Source organism: Dama dama, chromosome 22 (genome assembly GCF_033118175.1).
Source record: "Dama dama isolate Ldn47 chromosome 22, ASM3311817v1, whole genome shotgun sequence".
Classification (NCBI taxonomy): Eukaryota; Metazoa; Chordata; class Mammalia; order Artiodactyla; family Cervidae; genus Dama; species Dama dama.
The window spans coordinates 43,274-61,096 of record NC_083702.1 but is presented as its reverse complement, the minus strand read 5'-3'; the positions used below and the strand labels follow the sequence as shown (position 1 = coordinate 61,096).

Below are 17,823 nucleotides of genomic sequence, written 5' to 3'. Positions count from 1 at the left end.
TAACAAAGTAGGAGCCTGAGTCAGTTAACAGTTCAGTCACTTAGTCGTGTCCCACTCTTTGCGACCCCATAGAGTGCAGCACGACAGGCTTCCTTGTCCATCACCAACTTCTGAAGTTTACTCAAACCCATGTCCATTGAGTCAGTGATGCCATTCAACCAGCTCATCTTCTGTCATCCCCTTCTCCTCCCACCTTCAATCTTTCCCAGCATCAGGGTCTTTTCAAATGAGTCAGTTCCTCGAATTAGGTGGCCAAAGTATTGGCCTTTCAGCCACATCATCAGTTCTTCCAATGAATATTCAGGACTGATTTCCTTTAGGATGGACTGGTTGGATCTCCTTGCAGTCCAAAGGACTCTCAAGAGTCTTCTCAACACCACAGTTCAAAAGCATCAATTCTTCAGCCCTCAGCTTTCTTTATAGTCCAACTCTCACATTCACACGACTACTGGAAAAACCATAGCCTTGACTAGACGGACCTTTGTGGACAAAGTAATGTCTCTGCTTCTTAATATGCTGTGTAGGTTGGTCATAATTTTCCTTTCAAGGAGTAAGTGTCTTTTAATTTCACAGCTGCAGTCACCATCTGCAGTGATTTTGAAGACCAAAAAAGTAAAATCTGCCACTCTTTCCCCATCTATTTGCCATGAAGTGATGGAATCAGATGCCATGATCTTAGTTTTCTGAGTGTTGAGTTTTAAGCCAACTTGTTCACTCTCCTCTTTCAATTTCATCAAGAGGTTCTTTAGTTCTTCTTCACTTTCTTTCAGATTGGTGGTGTCATTTGCATATCTGAGGTTATTGATATTTCTCCCAGCAATCTTGATCCCAGCTTGTGCTTCATCCAGCCCAGGGTTTCTCATGATGTACTCTGCATGTAAGTTAAATAAGCAGGGTGACAATATACAGCCTTGATATACTCCTTTTCCTATTTGGAACCAGTTTGTTGTTCCATGTCCAGTTCTAACTGTTGCTTCTTGACCTGCATACAGATTTCTCAGGAAGCAGGCCAGGTGGTCTGGTATTCCCATCTCTTGAAGAATTTTCCACAGTTTATTGTGATCCACACAGTCAAAGGCTTTGGCATAGTCAATAAAGCAGAAATAGATGTTTTTCTGGAACTCTCTTGCTTTTTCAATGATCCAGTGGATGTTGGCAATTTGATCTCTGGTTCCTCAGCCTTTTCTAAAACCAGCTTGAATGTCTGGAAGTTCATGGTTCACGTATTGTTGAAGCCTGGCTTGGAGAATTTTGAGCATTATTTTACTAGCGTGTGAGATGAGTGCAGTTGTGCGGTAGTTTGAGCATTCTATGGCATTGCCTTTCTTAGGGATTGGAATGAAAACTGACCTTTTCCAGTCCTGTGGTCACTGCTGAGTTTTCAAAATTTGCTGGCATATTGAGTGTGGTGTTTTCACAGCATCATCTTTTAATTCCATCACCTCCACTAGGTTTGTTTGTAGTGATGTTTCCTAAAGCCCACTTGGCTTCACATTCCAGGATGTTTGGCTCTAGGTGGGTGATCACATCATCGTGATTATCTAGGTCATGAAGATCTTTTTTGTACAGTTCTTCTGTGTATTGTTGCCAACTGTTCTTAACAGCTTCTGCTTCTGTTAGGTCCATACCATTTCTGTCCTTTATTGAGCCCATCTTTGCATGAAATATTTCCTTGTTATTTCTAATTTTCTTGAAGAGATCTCTATTCTTTCTCATTCTGTTGTTTTCCTCTGTTTCTTTGCACTGATCACTGAGGAAGGCTTTCTAATCTCTCCTTGCTATTCTTTGGAACTCTGCATTCAAATGGGTATATCTTTCCTTTTCTCCATTGCTTTTCACTTCTCTTCTTTTCACAGCTATTTGTAAGGCCTCCTCAGAAAACCATTTTGCTTTTCTGCATTTTTTTTTTTTTCTTGGGGATGGTCTTGATCCCTGTCTCCTGTACAATGTCATGAACCTCCATCCATAGCTCATCAGGCACTCTGTCTATCAGATCTAGTCCCTTTAATCTATTTGTAATTTCCACTGTATAATTGTAAGGGACTTGATTTAGGTCATACCTGAATGATCTAGTGGTTTTCCCTACTTTCTTCAATTTAAGTCTGAATTTGGCAATAAGCAGTTCATGATCTGAGTCACAGTCAGCTCCCAGTCTTGTTTTTGCTGACTGTATAGAGCTTCTCCATCTTTGGCTGCAAAGAATATAATCAGTCTGATTTAAGTGTTGACCATCTGGTGATATCCATATGTAGAGTCTTCTCTTGTGTTGTTGGAAGAGAGTGTTTGCTATGACCAGTGCGTTCTCTTGGCAAAATTCTATGAGCCTTTGCCCTGCTTCCTTCTGTATTCCAAGGCCAAATTTGCCTATTACTCCAGACATTTCTCGACTCCTACTTTTGCATTCCAGTCCCCTATAATGAAAAGGACATCTTTTTTGGGTGTTAGTTCTAAAAGGTCTTGTAGTTATGTCTTCATAGAACCATTCAACTTCAGCTTCTTCAACATTATTGGTCAGGGCATAGACTTGGATTATCGTGATATTGAAAGGTTTGCCTTGGAAACGAACAGAGATCATTCTGTCGTTGAGATTGCATCCAAGTACTGCATTTCAGACTCTTTTGTTGACCATGAAGGCTACTCCATTTCTTCTAAGGGATCCTTGCCCATAGTAGTAGATATAATGTTCATCTGAGTTAAATTCACCCATTCTAGTCCATTTTAGTTCACTAATTCCTAAAATGTCAACATTCACTCTTGCCATCTCCTGTTTGACCACTTCCAATTTGCCTTGATTCATGGACCTACCGTTCTAGCTTTCCATGCAATATTGCTCCTTATAGCGTCAGACCTGCTTCCATCACCAGTCATATCCACAAATGGGTGTTGTTTTTTCTTTGGCTCCATCTCTTCATTCTTTCTGGAGTTATTTCTCCACTGATCTCTAGTAGCATATTGAATCTGAGTAAGACGTGCCAGTGGAGACAGTGGGAGTCATGGTGAGAAGAAGGAGGTAAATATGGGAGAAAAAGAGGAAGGGCTTTCAGACAGAGATGAATGCTTATAAAAACAGTTCAGTTTTACTGTAGTGAAAAGGTCAAGGCTAGAAAGAAGTAGCTTCAAAGTTCACTTAAACTTTCAGTTCTCTGAAAAGCAGATGGAAGTCAAAGATGGAAGCTCGAAGTATAAAGAGCTGGTTCTCACAGGTCTGGATCTTGAGGGTTCAGTGGACAAATGCATTAGGGCAAAGCCTTTGGGCAGAACTGCTCCACGGGGGCCACCACAACCTTTTTAGGATTCCTGCCCCATGCTCTCACTCTGCAGCCGTGTGTCCTGAGGACAGGATATCCTAGTGCTATTTGTGAAAATAAATCCTTTTGGACAAAGGCCACAGCAGACCAATGCTGCCATTCATACCCTACAGCAACCCAGTAGCAGGGCGAATGCCTAGAGATCAGTGTTGTCATTTGATGTCAGCTGTTCAGTGAGAGGTTGGGGAGTAATGACAAACAGACTTTTGAAAAAATTAGGTAATTGTATTTTTGGCTGTTCTGTGTCTTTGTTGCTACATTCAGGTTACTCTTTAGTTGAGGTGCTCAAGCTTCTCATTGTGGTGGCTTCTCTTGTTGCAGAACACAGGCTGTAAGCGTGGGCTCAGTAGATGGGGCTCGTGGGCTTAATTGCCTCATGGCATGTGGGAATCTTTCTGGACCAGGGATGAATCAGTGTCCACTGGACCACCAGGGAAGTCCAATGAAGAACAGTGTTCATGGTGAGACTGATAAGATGAAAACTTAATGATTTGTCAGAGCAGTGACTCTTTCACAGTGTGGTTCAAGTCAGAGCTAACCCTGAACTAAAATAAGTGATAGGCACCGTTCCAAGTGCTCTGAACACACCAGCCACTTAAAAGTAGATACCACTCCCCCCGTTTTATACATTAGGAAGCTAGTGCCCAGAGAACACACATGGCACAGAGCAGACCCACTTTTCAGACTCAGGCCATCTCGGTTCAGAGTTCAGCTTCCTGATTGCTACTGTATTCTGTTTTTCAAAGGGCGGGGAGAAATGAAATCTCATGAAAATTTCACAACAGATTGGGAAAGAAAAGAAGAATCCGTCTCAAGAACCTTGGGGGACAAGCCTTATCTTATGCCATTTCCACCCTTGCTTCCTCTGCTGTCACCCTGGTAGCCTTCTCATAGATTCTGGAATGTGCCAGGCTCTTCCTTGCTTCTGAGCCACGATTCTTGTTGTTACTTCTACCTGGAGTAGTTTTCCTAGTCAATGCATGGATCCTTCTCATCATTTAAATATGGGTAATGTGTCACCTTCTGAGAAAAAACTTCCCTGATGACTCTGATAGGATTGCCCCCTTAAACTCACCCCCATCATATCACCATTTTTATTCCTTTTGCTAGTATACTTCATAATATATGTTTTCTTTTGAATATGACAGTTTGTTACGAACTAAATGCTTGTATCCATCCTCTGAAATTCATATGGTGAAACTTTAGCCCCCAGTGTGATGAAATTTGGATGTGAGGCTTTAAGAAGGTTTAGACAAGATCATGAGAGTGGGGACACTATGGTGGGATTAGTTCACTTATTGACCAAACCAGTCAATCCTAAAGGAAATCTACCCTGAATATTCATTGGGAGGACTGATGCTGAAGCTCCAGTACTTAGACCATCTGATGTGAAGAGCCAACTCATTGGAGAAGACTCTAATGCTGGGAAAGATTGAAGGCAGGAGGAGAAGGGGATGACAGAGGATGAGATGGTTGGATGGCATCACCAACTCAGTGGACATGAGTTTGAATAAACTCCAGGAGATACTGAAGGACAGGGAAGCCTGGTGTGCTGCAGTCCACGGGGTCACAAAGAGTTGGCCACAACTTAGTGACTGAACAACAACATAAGAAGAAAAGAGAATGCCAGAGCACTTTATATCGTGTAAGAACATAGAGAGAAGCTAGCTATCTGAAAGCCAGGAAGAGAATCCTTTCTGGGAACTGAAGCTGCCAACACCTTCATCTTGGACTTCCCAGCTTCCAGTGAGAAACAACTGTCTCTTGTTTAAGTCACCCAGTATTTGATATTTTTTTTTTATGGCAGCCCAAGCTTATTGATACACAATTTATCTGTACCTTGTTTGCTTCCTCCTTTGTAATATAAACTCCCCAAGGCAGAGACCACATAATTCTTTAAAGGAAGACTTCACAATTATAATTTACCACGATTTCCCCATCACCTAGGAAGGAAGAATGACCAGCTCCTGGGGAGTTTGTCTTAGGGGTTTCTCCTAAAATATCTAGTTGTCTAGTTATATCCTTCACTTCTCAAACAGCAAAAATTTTAATAATGTTTACATTTTAAAGTATCTGTTAATACGAGAGGGATAGATTAGATAATTGCTATGGCACTTTCAACATCCCTTCCACAGCTTTCCAATCGACCATCCATTCTCAGACCTTTCCAACGTCAACACATCTTACTTTTACTTCATGTCAGCCATTCTCACAACAGCCTACTCTTGCCCTGGTTACCATCCATTATTTCCTTAGAGTTCTCAAGCACTAGTATCATAGTTATTTACTTCAACTTCCAACTCTTACAGGTCTCTCAAGTCCTCACTCATTGAACCCTTATCTTTTGTTCTCTGAGAAATTTCAGGTACTTTCCAGTCCACTCTGAAAATCAGGTCTCTTCAAATCTCAAATTTGAATCCAAACTTTCAATCCAAATTTGGCTCCATGATTAATCAGCTAAATCAAAGTTAACTAACTATGGAACAAATCTGGTCTGCATCTGTTCTTGCAAATAAAGTTTTATTGGCACACAGACCTACTCATCTCTATACATATATTTTATGGCTGCCTTCATGCAGTAATGGCAAAATTGAGTAGTTGCAGGTGAGGCTGGGTGACTCAAGAAGCCTAACATATTTACTATCTGTCCTTTATATAAAAAAAATTCCAATCTCTGGTCTCAATTATAATCTTCAATGTGAACAGTGAAAGACGATTACTTGGTGTCAAAGAGAAAATTTAGTTATTGCTGTCCAAAAGAAGAAAAGCAAGTTGAGTTATTTATGTTTATATTCAATTAGACACACTCTCAGTTCATCTTCCCCAGAGAAGACACCTGCTGGGAAGAGGAGAAGGTTCGCAGTCTGAAGAGGTTTCCAGACCAGCCTAATTCAGTCAGTCACTACCAGCTCCTTATTACACTGTCTAGTTTGTCTGTCCCTGGTGTGACTTGATTTAGATAAAATATTATCTAGCACTACCTTAAGTAAACTTCAAAATGGACAGATATCTTTCAAACACTCTTGCAAAAAGTGATTAACGATTATACTAATCATGTAAAGAACTTGCAAATAATAAGAACTTGGAAGGGCACAAGTGATTCATCAGCCTTATTATGAGGTATATAAAACAATAGTGATGTAATCATATATGACAAGAAGTCTGTGAAAAAAGTTCTAAATTATCAGGAAGGCTATTTGATACGCAAACCTATATCTACTAGCATTAATGTTGGAATTGGCCCTACTTGTTATTGGTGCCTTGAGCAAGGACAATAGGAAGATACTATTATTAATAAGATATTTACATTTCAGTATCCACAATATTCATGTGACATAGTAAAATCTACTTTGAAGGCAAATTCTGAGCAATGAGTACCTTTCCCACTTAGAGAGTGAGAGAGTGAAAGTCGCTCAGTCAAGTCCAACTCTTTGTGACCTAGAATTCTCCAGGCCAGAATACTGGAGTGGGTAGCCTTTCCCTTCTCCAGGGATCTTCCCAACCCAGGGATTGAACCCAGGTTTCCCGCATTGCAGGCGGATTCTTCACCAGCTGAGCCACAAGGGCTCCAAAAATCACTGCAGATGGTGATTGCAGCTGTGAAATTAAAAGACGCTTACTCCTTGGAAGGAAAGTTATGACCAACCTAGACAGCATATTAAAAAGCAGAGACATTACTTTGCCAACAAAGGTCCTTCTAGTCAAGGCTATGGTTTTTCCAGTGGTCATGCATGGATGTGAGAGCTGGACTATAAAGAAAGCTGAGTGCCAAAGAATTTGATGCTTTTGAACTGCGGTGTTGGAGAAGACTCTTGAGAGTCCCTTGGACCGCCAGGAGATCCAACCAGTCCATCCTAAAGGAGATCAGTCTGGGATGTTCACTGGAAGGACTGATGCTGAAGCTGAAACTCCAATACTTTGGCCACCTCATGCGAAGAGTTGACTCATTGGAAAAGACCCTGATGCTGGGAGGGATTGGGGGCAGGAGGAGAAGGGGGTGACAGAGGATGAGATGGCTGGATGGCATCACCGACTCAATGGACATAAGTTTGAGCAAACTCCGGGAGTTGGTGATGGATAGGGAGGCCTGGCGTTCTGCGATTCATGGGGTCGCAAAGAGTTGGACACGACTGAGTGACTGAACTGAACTGAAATATGAAAACAAAATACTATATTTGAGGGTGATGTTAAATAATTCAACGTTTAATCCTTTATTTAACTTTTCAATATTTGATCCTTTACTACATTTTACTACAGTTTGTGATATTTAGTGGTGTTTTTAACAATGTAAGATAGAAGTTTCATATCATCAGTTAAACATTTTTTTCTTCTTGTCACAAAAAAAGGAGTTAAAATAATAGGTGGAAAGTAATATTATGATAAACTAAAATTCATTTATTTTTCAACAAATACTTTTAGGAAATAATTCGGTGGGGGTTTTATTCTGTATGCATTGTGTGAAATTACAGATGTTTCTGAATGTCTCAACTAAAGATATTTTTTCTAAGTTCTATTTCAGAAGTGAAACAAAGAAAGTGCTTTTCAGAAGGCCATTAAAATAATGAATCAGACTGAAAGATCTATTCTCTACAGAAAACTATTAATACTTCTGTAATAACAACAACAATTACAATGATACTAATAGTGTTTTCTCGCACAGACTGTGCTGCGTTCAGTCACCACTGGAGCAGCTGAAATGGAAACAACAAATTACAGAGCAAAAGGATTCTGGAGGATATATCTGTAATTTCTCTGAAAATTGCTCCCTGCATCACTCATATTCAAATGAGTAAGTCTGTTTTTTTATGCCAAAAGGAGCCAGAAGCATTCAAATGATATATTTGTCCTTATAATGGGAATGATGATCATCAGGTAATGACAGTGGTGATTTAGGACCCTTAACATACAGGATATCCTAAATACGGTTTGCAAAAACCATAAGAAACTGATAGTGCATTTTGATTATTTCAAGATTTCCAATCGAGTCCCAAAAGAATGCAATTAAATCTAGAAGACTTATTTGCAAAAAGGTTTAATACTATTGCAGCGTACCTAATATGATTCTTAAATTAATCTTTGAAAGATCCAACATTCTAAAGTCTGATTTCTTGCTGCGATCCTGAATATTTTGTGTCATTTGCCTTATCACAAAGCTTTTAAAACTTAAGTTTTTGTTTCTCTCTGTCTCTGTCTCTTCCTCTCTCCTTCCTCTTTACTGTGGACAATTTCAAGCAATCAAAGAAAATATGTAAAAGAGTTCAGTAAGTCCTCACATACCAGCCTACCAGGCTCCTCCGTCCATGGGATTTTCCAGGCAAGAGTACTGGAGTGGGGTGCCATTGCCTTCTCCTGTTCACATAAAACCACCCATCAATTCACAACCCCTCTTGCTTCATTTGTACCCACATATATTCCCTCGTATTGGGGAAGGAAATGGCAACCCACTCCAGTGTTCTTGCCTGGAGAATCCCAGGGACGGAGGAGCCTGGTGGGCTGCCATCTATGGGGTCGCACAGAGTCGGATATGACTGAAGTGACTTAGCAGCAGCAGCAGCAGCAGCAGCAGCATATTCCCTCATCCTAAGATCGATCTGGGCTTTCCCTGTGGCTCAGTGGTAAAGAATCCACCTGCAATGCAGGAGGCAGAGAAGACACAGTAGATGTGGGTCTGATCGTCGGTCAGGAAGATCCCCTGGAGGAGGAAATGGCAACCTACACCAGTATTCTTTCCTGGAAAAATCCCACAGACAGAGGAGCCTGGCAGACTCCCAGCTGAGTGACTGAGCATGAAAACAATGAGCAAAACACAGGTCTATTTGAGGTATATCTCATACATACTGACATTGCAGTCAGAGACATTTCAGTGTATATACTAAAAGATAGAGGCTTCCTTTAAAAATATAACCATAATGTCATTATCACAAGAAGAAAATTAATAATAATTGTATATAGATCTCTTGATCAAGTATGTATATTGTTAATACCATAAGGTTATGCTCCACCAAAATTTGCATTTATATTACTACCAAAAAATCACCAATACTCTTTTTATCTTTAATGCTAGACTCTTATTGAATTTGCAACAGCAGTCATGATAATGTAAAATATCTCACTTTGAGCAGAATGCACTTCCAAACACTCTACTTTTGATTCTATAAATTGCACAAAAGGATCAAAAAATTATTTCAATTATTTTAACTGATTTTCTACCTAAAGGCTCTGATGACACTAACATAAAGCTGACATCACTTCCTGGTTTACTAAGTTTTTCCTACACTCATGAAACCAAAACACATATATTAATAGCAATTATTTCAGGTTTTGTAAGTGCACAAGAAAATGTGGAATTGACAATAAGTGAAATTAAACAGAAAATGGAACCATTTGATCCAAATGAAAAGTCATGTTTTTTATAATAATACATAAACACAACTCACTCAAGCAGGGGATTTCTGAAATAATGTCTATCTTTTGAAGTAGATGCTGACATTTGTTCTGCAGATCTGAACAGTTTGGATTTCAAATAGCCTATGATATAACAACTGCTGCCCTAAGATGGGACCACGGCTGACTGGAAGAACAGAATGGATGGCTACCAAACCCATCATGACTTAATTCAATGCACATTAACAACAACTTTACACTTAACAAAAGGAAAACTATGGGACAAATATAAACCAGAGAGGGCACTAGAACAATAGGCATGAATGGGACTATTTCACGCAAACTAGAATGTATGGTCATTTACTCTTCCAATTTCCATGGATAGAAATACAGAGAGTTCAAACCAACTTGTTTGGCTCTTGGAGAAAAGAAGCTAAAAGTGAAAGCCATTGTTTAAAAGGAATGTTAAAATTTCTTTAATTGATTTCATTGAAAAAAATGGTCAATTTTGACTAAATGTTAGGTATTAAGGGAAAACAATTTGAATACATTACTTTTTACTATGGTGAGAATGACTAATAGATAACATTCTTCCCAGAGTCAGCTTCTTTCTAACTCTATAATTCAATAATTTTTTCCTCATTGGTGTGTTGTCATAATTTCAGGATTAGTTATAAAAATAGTTCTTACTGAGTTCTTGAAACCATCTCACTTAAGACTTTTATCTGGGGCTTTCCTGTTGGCTTAGATGGTAAAGAATCTGCCTGCAATGCTGGAGACAGGGGGTCAATCCCTGGGTCAGGAATATCCCCTGGAGAAGGAAATGGCTACCCATTCCAGTATTCTTTCCCGGAGAATTCCATGAAGAGAGGAGCCCTGTGGGCTATAGTCCATGCGGCTGCAAAAAGTTGGACATGACTGAGCAACTAACACACTAGGCTAATATCTATGTTTTCCAAAATAAAATAACTGCACTAAACCCCCCAGATATTTGCATCTTCTACTCTGCTAGTAGCAGTTAAAAGAAAATTGTTTTCACCTGCTCTGCTCTTCTCCTTGTCACCCCTGAGCTCATTAGACATGGTTCTTAAGGCACCGCCTTAGCTGGTCATTTGAGTTCTTCCTGCAGGGGTTGAGCTTTGTCTGGGCTGTCCAAGTATCATGTGGCTGAGGAGGGCTGATCTCTTTGGAGAGAGGGGAGGAAGAAGGGACAGAAGGGAAGAGAAGGAGAAGTAGAGAAATGGGGAGGGGAAAAGAAAGGACTGGGTACCCAGTTTCTTCTCCCATATTCATTCAATCACATAAATCACCTCTTATGGGAGTGAAAAAGTGCAGGTTCAGCTGGAAGCCAGGAATAAAACTTTAGCAAAACTCCCTGTGTGTGAAGATGAGGGGGATACCCAGGTGCCACTAGAGGTAAAGAGCCCACCTGTCAATGCAGGAGACATAAGAGACTATGGTGTGATTCCTGGGTCAGGAAGATCCTTTGGAGAAGGGCATGGAAATCCATGCCAGTATTCTTGCCTGGAGAATCCCATGGACAGAGGAGCCTGGATGGTTACAGTTTATAGGGTCACAAAGAGTTGGACACAACTGAAGCAACTTAGCACACACACACACACACACACGAACACACACAGGACCCATCTCACAATGAGACACTACAGGTTGTCAGTCTGGAACATTTACCTCTGGTTTCTCTGATTCAGCCCAAAGTGCTTCAGCTCCTCCTACCTCTCTCCAGGAGCCTCTCCTTAAATGCTCCCATACCTTGGACTATAGGGAGTGCATCAAGGTTAGATTAGAGTACACAAGTGTTTATTCTCTGAAATTAAACTATGAGGCTGAAGTCTCCTTTCCCTCCACCAGGGTTCCCTCCCCACCTCAGCAATCAGAGGTATCGTTATAGGTTCAGATGATTTCTGAGATGATAATAATAATCAGATGATAATCATATGCTAATTCTGCTGCAAAAACAGACCAGATGTTTCTACTGCATTAACTGTCTCTTGATACTCTGTTTAGTTCTGTGTTCCCATCATTGTTGAAAATATCCATTGCAAAACTGTCCCCATGGACCATTCTGTCATTATCAAGCAGTATCTAAAGAAAACAGATTAATCAGAAATCTGTAGTTAAAGGCTTCTTTGGGTAGTCCCCAGTGATAGGACACTAGAGAAGGGGAAAAACTGTCAGAGAAATAGTAAGATTCCATTTCTTTGGAGGGAGAAATTATCATTCTCAACTCAATAACTTGTAATTTAATAATTTGGCAATATACAGGATCAATTCAGGTGCTTTGACAGTAATAGTATCCATGATTTGGGATTTAAAGAGATACAAAGGAAGGAATATGTGGTATGTATTTCAGATTATTTGATTTAGTAAAAAGTAACACAAGTTTTGGGAAAGAATAGATGTTGGTGTAGCACCTGAGTCAAAGATTGTAAACCCTGGGCAAGTCTGTTTAATCATCTCTAGAATACATTTCTCTGTGCATGAGTGCTAAGTCGTTTTGAAGTCTGAGTGACGGCATGGGCTGTAGCATGCCAGGCTCCTCTGTCCATGGAATTTTCCAGGCAAGAATACTGGAGTGGGTAGCCATTCCCTTCTCCAGGGGATCGTCCAGACTTGGGAATCATTTATTAACAGCTCACACCTTCTGAACCATGTGCTTTATCGTATACATGTGCATGTAGGACACACACACACACATAGGATATAAAAGCCCTGAACACAGTGGGTCCTAAAATAATTTTAGTTTCCCTTCTCTTTACGAAGGGAATTTGAATTGAATACTTACAGTTGGCTAAGAGGATTTAAGAGCATCTTAAATGCTCTCACCACACACACACAAACACACACACACACACACACACACACACACACAGATGAAGACTATGGGAGGTGATGGAAATGGAAATGTTAATTTGTGACAATCATTTTACAATGTATAAATATAACAAAACCTCACATTGTACTCCTTAAATATACATAGCCTTTGTCAATTATGCCTCAATAAAGCTAGAAAAATCAAATTATAATTTCAAACCAAAAATAAGAAAAAATTTAATTTTGAGCTTCTAGCTTCTAAAATTCTGAGACAGTAAATTACTTTTGTTTAAACCACCAAATTTGTGGCACTTGGTACAACACTCATAGTCAATTAATACAGAGTAATAAAGTGAATTACCATGCTGGGTTTGAATAACTTGAACCAGAACCAGAAGACTTAGTTTTAATAAGATCCAGTGTACTTTTTCTGGTAACTTGGATGCCTTCTGTCTAACAATTCATTAATTCTCCTCTGTTTTCCCCCTTCTGATCCATTTATTTTTTTTTAATTCTACTGAAGTTGATTTATCATGTTGTGTTACTTTCAGGTATACGACAAAGTGAATCAGTTACACATCCATCCACTTTTAAAGCGAGGAGGAGCTTCCTGATTTGGAATGTTCTGCATAAGGCAAATACCACAGGACAAAGTAAGAGTTCACTGTATGTCTGTCGGTTGCTCACATCTGCATCAAGGATACTCCTTAGTGTGTTCTAACATGAGATGTGACATTATTGTGTAGGAATAACAAAATCACAGTCCTGGAGAGTTTGCACGTGTGCAAGCTCAGTCATGTCTGACTCTGCCACCCTCTGAGCTGTAGCCTGCCAGGCTCCTCTGTCCATGGGATTCTCCAGGCAAGAATACTGGAGTGGGTTGCCATGCCCTCCTCCAGAGGATCTTCCCAACCCAGGGATCAAACCCAGGTCTCCCACATTGCAGACAGATTTCTTTATCATCTGAGCCACCGGGGAAGCCCAAGAATACTGGAGTGGGTAGACTCTCCCTTCTCCAGGGGATCTTCCCTACCCAGGAATCGAACTGGGGTCTCCTGAATTGCAGGCAGATTCTCTACCAGCTGAGCTACCTGGGAAGCCTTTAGAGAAATTAGATGCCCACAAAAACATTATTCTTAAAGCCAGCCTCTTCAATCATTTCCATCTCTTAAGTTGTTCAGGTGTCACTCAAGCTGAGATTTCTCAGGATGTGTACCATCCCCCCCACCCCCTCCACCCTGCAATGACTCTAGTTGACCCAAGGAAGTATAGATAAGGTGAAGGAGCCAGCATCTCTCATCTCCTCCTCATTGTCTGAGGATTCAGGCCCGAAATGCTTTATAAACCACAATTCTATACAAGTACAACACAGTTTTCACAAATGCACATTCAGACATTGAAAATTATATAATATAGACAGACTTAGAAATGATTAATGGCTGGCTAATGAGATCGTATAAAAGTATGCGGTCCATAAATAGAGTCTTATAAAAAGTGAACTGTTAGTCGGAAGATATTGCATTTTGCCAAAATGCCATTCCTCTAAGGGCATCGTGTCCTATTAACAGCTCAGCAGCATCCATCGTGTGGACACCACTGTCAAAGGTGTGATTAGAATGACTCTAAATTCTGATAAGCTACCCCAGTCCTTTCACGGGGCTTATTTTAAGCTGTCTTGATTCTTTGTCTCATTCTGGATTTTCAAAGCGTGTCTTAGAAAAGCAGTCTTTCTGCATGGTCCAGGACCTAAAATCATTCTGTGGTCTTGAAAATTTTTCCAATATTCAGCACACCTACTCCTGTTCTAGAAAGGAGTCTATATTGTCCATGTGGGACATATTATTGACTTCTAGGATTTATTACTCACATTTCCAAAGAGGGTTAGGCTTGGTTACTAGTATGTCATGACACTTGACCTAGGGGTCAGAAGTTAGGGTTCTTCAGTAGCTTCAGGCCCAAGATCTATGGCTGTATTACCCAACTTCAGAAACTTGGATTCTCAGCTCAGCACTGTCATGTTTGACTCTACATATTTAGTAAATCATTTATATTTTCTGAAATAAGGAAGATAAATTTATTGAGTTTTGTTATATGTATTTTTTAATCCATGCTGTTACATGTCCAGTCATTTTTCATTTTTTTACCCTTTTATTATTGAGTAAAAGTCCTTTGTATAAAAGTATACATATACCTTTTTATACATACAGTATTAATTTACAAAGTATATACATAAAGTATATTACCTTTTCAATAATTTATATAAGTATAATATAAAATATAATGATTACTTTATTATTCATTATGGTTAATAAAATGAATAGAATACTTTGAACTTGGGACCTAGATCTACTACAACTAGCTTGTGATTTTAAGTAAGGCATTTGGTTCTTTTAACTTGTTTTTTTATGTCTATAACATGCAGAATGACCACATTCCTCTCTCCTAGTTTATCAGTTTGCAATAAGAATTTATACGTACTGAAGCCTCATGCAGACTAGTCTAACCACCATCCACTCCTGCTTGAATTACTGGTAAACCCCACACAATCAATGCATAGAATATCATGTATCTACAACATATAGAAATCAATGTATAGTACAGGATATACTCTTTCATGTCTGACTTCTTTGGTTCAACAGGTCTGTGAGATCAATCCACACTAGTCTGCCAACTGATCTTTCAGCTTCCACCATTCTCCAATCAGAAGCCAGGATGAACTTTTAATTATAAATTAGAATATGTCATTCGCTTCCTTGAAACACTTCAATGGGGGCTTCCCTGGGTGGTCTAGCAGTTAAGAATCTGACTGCCAATACAGGGAACGCGGGCTCAATTCCTGATCCAGGAAGATTCCACGTGTCACGGAGCAAGTAAGCCCATGTACCGCAACTGCTGAGCCCACACAAATTAGAGCCCTCCTTCGCAACAAGAGAAGACACCACAGTGAGAAGCCTGCACGGCCCAACTATGCGGCAGTCCCCACTCACTGCAGCCAAAGAAAGCCTGTGCGTAGCGACAAAAACCTAGTGGAGCCAAAAGTAAATCAAAAAATCTTAAAAAAAAAAAAAAAAAAAAAGCCACCTGGAGCATTCCCATTTCCTTAGAATGAAATAGAAATTTTCACCAGGGCTTACCCAGACCCACTTCCCCTTTGCCCACCCGTCTTCACTTCTTCCCACTCTCCCTCTGGTTGACATACTTTATTACCATGTTTCCAACATGTTCCCTTCAGTCCCACCACCAGAGGATCTGAAGAAAGCTTCCCTTCTCTGTTGCAATTTTGTGGGGTTTTCACATTTGGATCTCGGCTTATAAGTCATCGTCTCAGAGAGGCCCTTTCTGCCTTCTCTGACCAGGCAGAGGATCATGTAGGGCACTGAGAAAGGGTTCAACAGTGGTTTATTAGATTAGTGAGAAAGGGGAGTGAGAGTGTTTTATACACTATTAAGCATAAAATGCATGTGAACATTTGTTAGTTGTTTTTTTTTAAGTAACAAATACATGTAATAAAATGTACACTAATAAATGAGACCATGTCTTCATGGTCACTATGAGAGAAAGACTGCTCTAGACCTTGTATTCCATAAGCATACACTTAAGATGTGGAGTAAGACGGAGAACGCTGGAAATTATCTAATTGTCCAGAAATGATAACTAAAAAACTCATTAGCCGCATGTCTGAGTGTGAATGCCTGGCAAGTAGGAGGCTTCTTACAGAAGGGAGGTAGAGGCAAGTCTTGAGATCTGTACAAAGACTCGATTTACGTTTCAGGAGGTAATGTGAGGGTGAGGACAATAAAATTATTGTTGCTGATTTCTTTTTCATTTTCATTTCTATGAATCAGAATGTTACTGTATAAGCTATATAAGTGAATACGATTTAAGATATTTCATAAATAGATTCCATTTTTCTTCTCTTGAAATCAGCGACGTTCTATTCCCTGGCTATTAAACGTGCAGGCTGATCCCCAAGGCGCAGTCAGTACTCTGGGTCCGGCAAACAGCTCGTCTCCTGCTCTCCTTCACCTCCACCAGTCTCATCAAGAGAGACTTGTGTTTGTTCCCAAACTTATGTATTCATTTGTACTTATTTATAAATTAATAAAATATGGTTCCAAAAAAACCCCCACAACTGTTTCTATGAAAACTAAGATGAATCTATTGAAAAAATTCAATAAGGGGGATTTGCCTTTTGTTGTTGTTGTTGTTGACATGGGTGTAGGTAACACCGTTATAGAATATTTGGATAAGGTTGTAAAAATCTATAGACATATTCTCCATTAAAATAGCTGTAGGTGTCTTCTTATTTTTCCATAACTTAAGGAAATAAAAACTCAAATATTTGCCTTTAGGCAACTTATTTCTATGCAAAAAAAAAAAAAATTGGATCTACATCAAAGGATTGGCAAAGTAATGTCTCTGCTTTTTAATAATAATAATATGCTATCTAGGTTGGTCATAGCTTTTCTTTCAAGGAGCAAGCGTCTTTTAATTTTATGGCTGCTGTCACCATCTGCAGTGATTTTGGAGCCCCCCAAAATAAAGTCTTTCACTGTCTCCATTGTTTCCCCGTCTATTTGCCATGAAGTGATGGGACTGGATGCCATGATCTTAGTTTTCTGAATGTTGAGTTTTAAGCCAACTTTTTGACTCTCCTCTTTCACTTTCATCAAGAGGCTCTTTAGTTCTTCTCCTTCTGCCATAAGGGTGGTGTTATCTGCATATCTGAGGTTATTGATATTTCTCCCAGCAATCTTGATCCCAGCTTGTGCTTCATCCAGCCTGGCATTTTGCATGATATATTCTGCATATAAGTTAAATAAACAAGGTGACAATATACAACCTTGACATACTCCTTTCCCTATTTGGAACCAGTCTGTTGTTCCATGTCCAACTCTAACTGTTGCCTCTTGACCTGCATACAGATTTCTCAGAAGGCAGATCAGGTGGTCTGGTATTTCCATCTCTTTCAGAATTTTCCACAGTTTGTTGTGATCCACACAGTCAAAGGCTTTGGCATAGTCAATAAAACAGTTCAGTTTAATTGCTCAGTCATGTCCGACTCTTTGCAACCCCATGGACTGCAGCATGCCAGGCCTCCCTGTAAAGCAGATGCTTTTCTGGAACTCTCTTGCTTTTTCAATGATCCAAAGGATCAATATCTGTTGGATCCTTGGACTATAAGGAGATCCCACCAGTCAATCCTAAAGGAAATCAGTCATGAATATGCATTGGAAGGACTGATGCTGAAGCTGAAGCTCTAATAATTTGGCCAACTGATATGAAGAACTGACTCATT

General features: G+C 39.8%; 1 long non-coding RNA gene across 1 annotated transcript; it reads left to right on the top strand.

The window, feature by feature from the left end:
- The first annotated feature begins 8,036 nt into the window (after positions 1 to 8,036).
- Positions 8,037 to 16,477, top strand: LOC133043413 (uncharacterized). Its single transcript, XR_009689697.1, has 3 exons — positions 8,037 to 8,097; positions 13,076 to 13,177; positions 15,164 to 16,477. It is a non-coding gene; the product is annotated as an uncharacterized LOC133043413 (long non-coding RNA).
- Positions 16,478 to 17,823: the final 1,346 nt, after the last annotated feature.